A 9,235-nucleotide genomic window follows, 5' to 3' on the forward strand; every position below is an offset into this window, starting at 1 on the left:
AAGCTAATAATAGTTCTTCACCATTATGTTTGCATGTAAAATTGGCTTCAAGTCAATAAAACTGACCGGAAAGCTGGACTTTGAAGATTTACTGAGGAGGGGTGACCATGACCTCTTATTAGTCAATTTTATGAGGAATGTTCGATTTGGAGATGCTGAAATCCTAAGACAAAGAAGCCAAAGAAAGCTGCAAAAGTAAAACAAAAAAAAATTAATAGCAGCAATGTCTTCTTTTGCATGTGACTTTCATCTGATCTAAATGCTTAAAGCAAAAGAGATCTGATGTATTGAAACCTTTCACTAGAAAGATGCATGCTGCATACTAGACTGTGAAACAGAAATGCAACTTCCTATGTTCCTGAAAAAGATCGTGCTTTGTTTTGAATGATTTCTCCCTATTTACACAATTCGTACATATGGCAGATTCTATTATCTGTATTTATGGTATTGACTCCAAAACCCATTTGGAAGGTTAGATAGTTCTTGTTTTGAGCTGCTTGCGTCAACAATTTAGGTACAATCTAGCCAAAGTTAAATAGAGTAGGGAAGATAGCTTGATGGTTAAGAATGTAGCTTGCATGCAGCAGATCCCAGATTCAATAGAATGTACAGTTAATTGGATCTCAAGTAGCCTCTGCAAGAGGCAATCCACAGCTGCTGTTGAAGGAGACAATGCTAGCTAGATGGACTAATTGTATGGCTCTGTATAAGGGAATTTTATATGTTTAGACTCTAAAACAGGGCTAGCCAGCAGTGAACTACAACTCCCAAGATCATTAGCTGTGCTGAATGGGGCTGATGCCAGTGATGGAGGAAAACATCTCGAGAGCCCCACTTTGGCTTACCCTTGCATTAAAATTATTATTTTCACATTCCATTGACATTAGTAGGAGGGAGGTTTCTCATTGATGTGCCAGTGTTTGATTCCCTACTTCCACAATTTCTCTAGGCCTCTAACAAAAACCAGCAAAGCAGTCACATGCTATTGATTTTAAGGTTGCCAAGAACAGTATATTTTAGCCATCAAATTCCTGGGGAAACAGAAATGTTTTTAAGTTCCTACTGCAAGTAAATAATGAGGGAGACAGACATCTTAGGTGCCGGAACGCAAACTTGCTCAGGATCACAGGATTCCTTTAAGGCAGAACTTCACAAGGAATCTCCATTGTAAGGAAACTTCACGTCTCCAATTCGTTGCGGAGACAGTAGTCAAGCAAAGTTGTGTTTCTGTGTTTTTCTGGCTGGTGGAATCAACATTATTCCTTTCTTTAGGCTTTTCTGTGCCATCCACACCCAATCGACTGTGTCCCCTGGGCAGTTCACAATTTAAAATCAATAAAATACAAATACAATCAACAGTACTAAAACAATCAATGTATAAAAGCAGCACCAGCAGAAAATAATAAGCAGCATAAAACCAGAATCAAAATCTCTCTCACACACAATTTCATACTATTTATTTTACACTAAGTTAAAGCTTCAAATAATGGAAAATGTATCTTGGAAACACTGTTTGTAACAAGAGGCTGATTGTGTTGCAAGATCTTTGATACGGATGCTTTGAGGGAATCCAGTGCTAGAATCCATTGCTCTTGCAGCAGTGTGTGGTAGTGAAAACTTTGTAACTCAGTAGGCCGAGCTATTAAAAAGTCAGTCAATGTGTTTCCACATTTAACAACCCATGGGAGCTGACTTCCCAGTGCTACACAGCTGCGTTATCATTATGCTTTCCCAACAATGAATTATCACATTCTTGGCTGCTGTCCAAAGGTGAACCCTCCATGGCACTAAGTTGAGGGCTTTCCAGTTCCTTCTTTTAAGGTAGGAGGGAAAACAGCTCATGTCTGGAGGAAACAAACAGAAGCGGGTGAGTGTGTTCAGATCATTTCTTCAAGATAATAAGCAGATAACTATATATGCAACAAAACAGGAGTCCTGTCGCCATTCACATACAACCCTGGCAAATGAACCTTCTCAGAAGCTGCTGAATTTTCAAGTGACAAGTACCACACAATAGCTTTAAGTGCTCGTTTCAAGGACTCTTCACCGATTTTTTAAAAAATGACAACTGTGTGGTATAATGGGTAGACTCTTAGGGTTGGACTAGGAAGACCCAGGTTCAAATCACTCCTAGAACTTGCTGCTTCAAGCAAACCACGGTTTCTCAACCTGACCTACCTCACATTTTGTGAACACAAATCATATAACTTCCACGTGCATTGCCCTGAGCATATAAAATGGCCTCCCTCCTCCCCCATTGTGTCATTTGGCTGGCATTGTTCAGCATAATACTCTGTAAACTGCCATTCATAAAAAAATAATTCAAGGGGACTTATTCCAAGGTGAGTGTGTCAAAGATGACAGTGTCACAGAATATGTCTTCTGCTCCCTGCAAATCAAAATATATAAAAAAATTGTCCAGTAGCACCTTAGAGACCAACTAAGTGTGCATGCACACGAAAGCTTATACCAAGAACAAACTTATTTGGTCTCTAAGGTGCTACTGGACATTAAAAAAAAAAAAAGTTATATATTTCGACTGCGTCAGATCAAAACGGCTACCTACCTGAATCTCCCCACAAATCAGTTCTGCAGTCAAAACAGGAAAGTGAAAATAAGGTGGCTGGCACATGGAGACACCTGAGAGTTAGTCCACCCATACATAATGGTGATAATTTTGTTCCTGGTGTAATTGCCTCATAGCAGATATCACACATAACTGATGAGCAAAGAGCGTTCCATCACATTCGCTGGACACAGTTCACTCTGCAAAGAAGATCTTGCAAGTCATGTTGCAGAAATTTAGGCGTGTGCCACAGTACATATCACTGCATACCAGGCGAAAGAATTAATAGAAATATGCATTTCCAAACTGAAATAATCCTTACTTCCCATGCGTTTCTTTCTTCTTCTTTTGGTCTCATCAGTCTATCAGTTCTCTCTCTGGCTCTATAGGCCTCAGCTTGTCTTGACAAATGAATGCATTGCTTTGGGCACAAGTACAGACGCTTATCAACAACTGTCTCGCACAGATATGTTCAAAGACGTGGCATGAAGATCCTCTGTACATTTTTCTTCTTTGGCCCAGAAACCTTTCTGACTAGCCTTCCTTGAACAAATTCATTTCCTGTTAAATGGTGAAGCGAGGAAATAATCACACTGATATGCTGAAGAAGGTGGTTGGGGCTTCTGCACAAAAGCCTTCCTGTTTGTGCATTCTTAGGCCATGACAGATCAACTAATATTCCTCATATGACCACTCCCATAAGGATTTATTGAGTGCTGGAATAACAGAGGAGGAATTGTCTTGGGTTTGGGTATATAAAAAAGCACCCAAAAAAAAGGGAGGGGGAGTTTTTTCCTCAAATGTTTTGCAGGAAATTTGCCTGAAAGTTTTTAATTTTATAATATATCAAATTTAACTCTTTTTGTAAAAAACAAAACCAAGTCTTTCAGGGATTCATTTGGAGACAAAAGAGGGGGGAAAGGAGTGGAGAAGACATACAAAGACGTTTATTGCCACAGCATAGGAAACAGAAGAGACAACAGACCTGAAATTTTAATTACTAATTTTTGAAGTCACTCTTCTCTGAATTTCCCTGAAGACAGGCTGCCAGTCACTGTTTATCACCCTAACCTACCTCACAGAGTTGTTGTGGGGATTAAATGAGGAGGGGGAGAACCTTGCATGGCACTTTGGCCTCCTTAGAGGGATAAAAGTGCAACATATAAACTAAAACATAGTTTGGGGGTTGGTGATAGGGGGGGGTCGTAGAACATTCCTTCACTTTCTGTCCCTCATGTGATTGAAATCGCACAAGAAGGGGGAACCCCTGGGCCACCACACACCAGACATTTAAAGCCCTAGGTACCAGTCCTGGCTTCCCTCAAAGAAGTCTGGGGGCTCCAAATATATTTGCTATAGGTGTAGAGTTGCTAGCTATGGTTCCTGAAGTTCCCTGTGAAGAGAGATTGATGGTGAAGCCACTCTAAGAATTGGAGCTCCAGAGGGTCTTCTACCAACTCTCAGCACTCTTAACAAACAACAGCTCCCAGAATTCTCTGAAGGAAGATATGTCCTTTTAAAGTAGTCTGGTATTGCTTTAAATGTCTGGTGTGAATGCGGCCCTAGTTAGGGCAAGGGTTAGTCTCATAGCAGTTTCCCACAGCCAGACTGTGGCACTAAATATGGAGCCCAGATCAATTTGTTTAGCTGGTGGAAGGCAAAAGCAACTACCTGTACATGGTGCTGATCACAACAAGCCTTTGTTTATAGATTTTGATTTGATTTATTAAACTTTATACTTTTAAAAGGGTCTCAAAGTGATGTGCAGTAGTTACAATACAATAAAACATCATACAAACATATCAAAACAATACACAATATCTGTACAGTAATCATTATAAACACACTCACACTGGGGACTCACTCTGTATGTTTCCTGACACAAGGTGACAAAGGTCATCTCAGTACACCCCAATTGAAATTGATCTGGAAAACCCCAAAATGTCTCAGCTGGTCAGCAACCACCCACTCATAAACCTCACCAAGGAAGAAGATCTTTGTACTTGGTCCAGTAATTAGTTATTCAGATCTTCCAGGTCGAAGGAGGGTTTCTGGGTAAAGAGATACCTAGATCTCATTAGTTTGATGAATGTGGAAGTAACTTGGTGCAGTGCTTGGGTAACTTCAAAGAAGATGCTGAAAGCATGGTTGAAATGTCCTGATGTGCCACAGTGATGTCACAGCAGCCCATAGCGTGTGTGCTTAGAAGTTCCTCACCCCAGGAGAGGAAGGCCTGCAGGAGGCAAAGCCAGATGCAATTGTTTTTCTAATGCTCATTAATGGCCAATAAACGACAGTGGCAAACGGCACACCTGTACAGTAGAACAAAGAAAACAAACGTGCTCATGGTGTCCTGAACATTCTCTAACCACATTGCTGGGGTTATCATTCAAAATGAAAATGGCAGTTTCCCACATCAGATACGGTGTCAAACCACATCAACCAGCTCAAAAACTAAGATTGCAAAGGGGCAAAAACATTTTTATAATTTCTTTGCATTGCTCTTTCAATTACCCTGCCACTTTATTGCACCACTAGATTCTGAATGAAAGAAGAAGAAAACCTCATGTGTTTGCAGAATTGAGTCATATGGCTATAAATCATCTCTCTGGTGGAGTCAGGCAGTTGAAATAAAGGGAGAGAGCTGAAAGGGAACACCCACTGTGATACGTAGCACAGCATAAGCTAGGTAAACATACGTGGGTACTTTTTATTTTCTCCTGGACTATGGAACCCTAGGGACGCAGGTGGCGATGTGGGTTAAACCACAGAGCCTAGGGCTTGCCGATCAGAAGTTCAGCAGTTTGAATCCCCGCAACGGGGTGAGCTCCCGTTGCTTGGTCCCTGCTCCTGCCAGCCTAGCAGTTTGAAAGCACGTCAAAGTGCAAGTAGATAAATAGGTACCACTCCGGCGGGAAGGTAAACGGTGTTTCCGTGCGCTGCTCTGGTTTGCCAGAAGCGGCTTAGTCATGCTGGCCACATGACCCGGAAGCTGTACGCCGGCTCCCTCGGCTAATAAAGCGAGATGAGTGCCACAACCCCAGAGTTGTTCACGACTGGACCTAATGGTCAGGGGTCCCTTTACCTTTTTATGGAACCCTAATTTCCACTTTTACATGGAAATGCGGACTGTTTCAATGCTTGAATATAGAAATCCTGGATATAGTTGCGAAAAGAAAAAGGCACGGCCGAAAATAATGATGTAAAGCAAATCCCATCAATGATTTCTTAGCTACTGAGGTTGTGATCTTTTACGTTAGCGAATTATCCCAGGATGCAAAAACCAGTCTGTTGCCAAGTTGTGCTTTCCTTTTTTGCTGCTCCCTTTAATTTCCAAGAAAGGAGGCAGAAGTTCCCTTTGCAGAATCGTAAGCTGTGGTCTCTAACAGCACTATGAGCAGCGGTCACTTCTCACCTCTTGCAGCCCGCATTCCTGACGTCCCAACAGTGGCATGCAAAGTGCAAGAACAGCAGTCTGTATCAGTGACTCACAGCAAGACAGGAACTCTCAGCAGATCCACCCTTCCTTCCTGTACTCTATCAGCTGAATCGCCAGAAAAACCACAGGCAAAGGCAAGAGCAAAGAAAACCGGGGGGGGGGGGGGAGAGAGCAAAGCATCGCTCAGGAATGTTTAGAAATGCAGGACTCTTACTACTACATTGCAAACACACACACACTTAGGACAAATGACTTTTAAGTCCCTTGACTGCCCCTTTTCCAGGAAGGCCTGCTATTTCTAGAAAATCTCACATAACTGAATCAGTTGCAGAGCTTTTTATTCCCAGCAGTGAAGGTCACTTAACCAACTTCTACAGTCTTGTTGAGGAAGACTGGCTTTCTTGTTTTTAAAGAAATTAACAATGAAAAAGGTGACTGGGCTGACTTAAATTTTTGAATTTCCCTTTCCCCCTCATTGTATGGAATCAATAATTTTGTTTTACATTTTCTAAAGGTGAAAATGGCCATCTCATGAGAAGAGAAGACTCCCTGGAAAAGACCCTGATGCTGGGAAAGATGGAGGGCAGAAGGAGAAGGGGACGACAGAGGATGAGATGGTTGGACAGTGTTCTCGAAGCTACCAGCATGAGTTTGACCAAACTGCGGGAGGGAGTGGAGGACAGGAGTGCCTGGTGTGCTCTGGTCCAGGGGGTCACAAAGAGTCGGACACGACTAAACGACTAAACAACAACAACAACAAAGGTGAAGATCCTGAGACTATAAGAAGATCCCTGTTGGATCAGGCCAATGGCCCATCTAGTCCAACATCCTCCTCTCACAGTAGCCAACCAGATGCATGTAGGGAAACTACAAGCAGGATCCAAGCACAAGACTACTTTCCCCTCCTGCGGTTTCCAGCAAATCATGTTGCAGTGAGACCTGGCAAGCTAACCCTGTGTTGTGGGTGGGTACGTTTGGATAGCCACAACAACCGATTGGTAGGTCCCTTGATGCTGGGTTCAATCAGGCCAATGGGACGCAGGCTAAATGAATCAAGAGACCTATATATACTTATGCATGTGACCCAGAGCTTCCTCTTTTGGTGCGTGCATCGGAACACCCGCCCACCTCTCCCTATATTTAGGGATTGCGCGCTTGACCTTGCTATGCCGTTGTGTGTTGTCTGTCGTTGAGACAGGGGCACGGCAGGAATTTCCCCACTTGGCTGATTGGCTGTTGCCATTTAGGTTTTGCCTGCTGCGTAGCAAATTGTCACAACTTGTAAGGTTGCGGATAAGCTCTGGTTCAGGTGACAGGGATGGGAGAACGCTCTCGCCATCCCTATGTGAAGGGTATTCCGTTAAAGGAATCCAGTTACTCGATGGTTTGGTCCACCCCTGTGAGGGGGTTGTGCCCGTGCCTGATTCCAGGGGAGCATTTGGGTGGCAGAGATTCCTGTTCCCGGTTTTCCGCTTATCCAAGTGTTCACCCTAGGCTGACCTATGCTTGTGCCCTGGGTCAGCGCTACCTGCAATGGTGCAGGGAGCTAGTCGAACCAGAGCCTATGCAACCATTCACTATAATCAATAAAGTTGTGGCCTAAATTCTGCCCAAAACCAAACCAAAATTTGAGTCTTGTCTGAATTTATTTAAGGGGGAGGTTTAAAGGTCGAAACATGCAACTGGTATTCAGAAGCATACTGTCTCTGACTCTACAGTAGAGGCAGAGCATAGCAATCAAGGCTAGTAACCATTGATAGCATTATCCTCCAATCCTCTTTTAAAGTTGGTGGTCAGCACTGCATTCTGGGGGAACAAGTTCCACAGTTTTACTATGCACAGAACGAAGAACTCCTGTGTCCTTAACCTTCCAACATTCAGCTTCATTACACATCCAAGTGTTCTAGCGATACGAGAGATGCCCATGAATACTTTTATACACTTCTTTCATGGCACCTCTTGCTCAGCTTTCCTCTCAACTAAAAAATCCCAAATGCTGAAACCTTTCCTCATAACGGAGTCACTCCATCCGCTTCTCCATTTTGCTTGCCATTTTCTGAGCCTCCTGTGGTTCCTTTTTTCTGAAGGCCTCGGACCTTTAATAAACTTGAAACTGAACTGCAACAGAAAACAATGACAAAGGTACAATTATGACGAAAGCAGAAAGAATGTGCGACTGATCCCACACCACACCAGGAACCGCTGTGGTTTCGCATCTTCTACTTATATCCTTTGAGATGTAAATCTTTTGCAGCTCGAGGGTCACATTCCTATTTGGGCAACCTTTGGGGGAAGGGTGGCAGCACATGCCAGAGGTGGGCGGGGCCAGAGGCAGAAGTGGGTGGAGCAACAGATATAAATTTTACCTCTGTACATCAGGCTAGTTTTTGCCCATTCTCACACTTCTCTCTACCCTCAATCCAGGTAAGCAAGAGGCATTTTCAGAGTTCAAGGATGCATCCCATTATTATTATTATTATTATTAATAATAATACCCCGTCCATCTGGCTGGCCCCGTCCATCTGGCTTCCAACAAAATTTTATAATACAACAAAACATCAGACATTAAAAACTGCCCTAAACAGGGTTGCCTTCAGATGTCTTCTAAAAGTCAAATAGTTGTTTATTTTCTTGACATCTGATGGGAGGGCGTTCCACAGGGTGGGTGCCACTACTGAGAAGGCCCTCTGCCTGGTTCCCTGTAACCTCACTTCTCACAGTGAGGGAACCGCCAGAAGGCCCTTGGAGCTGGATCTCAGTGTCCGGGCTGAACAGTGGGGGTGGAGACGTTCCTTCAGCCACTCTTCAAGCCATGCAAAAGCACATGTGGATGGCTGGGTGTACAAGGGATGAGACGATCTTCCAGATATCCTGATCCCAAGTGTTACACATTATCTCAGTGATCCTTGCAACAGCCCTGTAAAAGTAGGACATACAGAGAAAGTAGGCCACCCAGTAAGTAAGTGACCAAGATGACATTTGAACCAGGGAGTTCCCAGTTCACATTCTTAGCCACTGTCCAAACCCCCTGTTATTTACATTATAGACCATTCAATTTTTTAATCTGCTTTGCAGACAGAGAAAATGTAGAACACCCATTTGACCGTCGCTTTTAGAGCAAGGAGGGTGCAAACTGGATAGCACTGCATGGGTGTTGCATTGGCAAATGTCAAGGGGTTTGGCCAGTCCAACTGCAGAGGCAGCCGTATGGATTCTCATCGTATTTTGAG

The 9,235-nt window shown here is 43.3% G+C and overlaps 1 long non-coding RNA gene across 1 annotated transcript; it reads right to left on the reverse strand.

The window, feature by feature from the left end:
• Nucleotides 1-1,440: 1,440 nt before the first annotated feature.
• LOC308477383 lies at nucleotides 1,441-3,259 on the reverse strand. The gene is made up of 2 exons (XR_013986525.1): nucleotides 2,567-3,259; nucleotides 1,441-1,844 (listed from the first exon to the last, which is right to left on the reverse strand). It is a non-coding gene; the product is annotated as an uncharacterized lncRNA (long non-coding RNA).
• Nucleotides 3,260-9,235: the final 5,976 nt, after the last annotated feature.

This window comes from Podarcis pityusensis (genome assembly GCF_964106645.2).
Source record: "Podarcis pityusensis genome assembly, chromosome: 5".
Taxonomy (NCBI): domain Eukaryota; kingdom Metazoa; phylum Chordata; class Lepidosauria; order Squamata; family Lacertidae; genus Podarcis; species Podarcis pityusensis.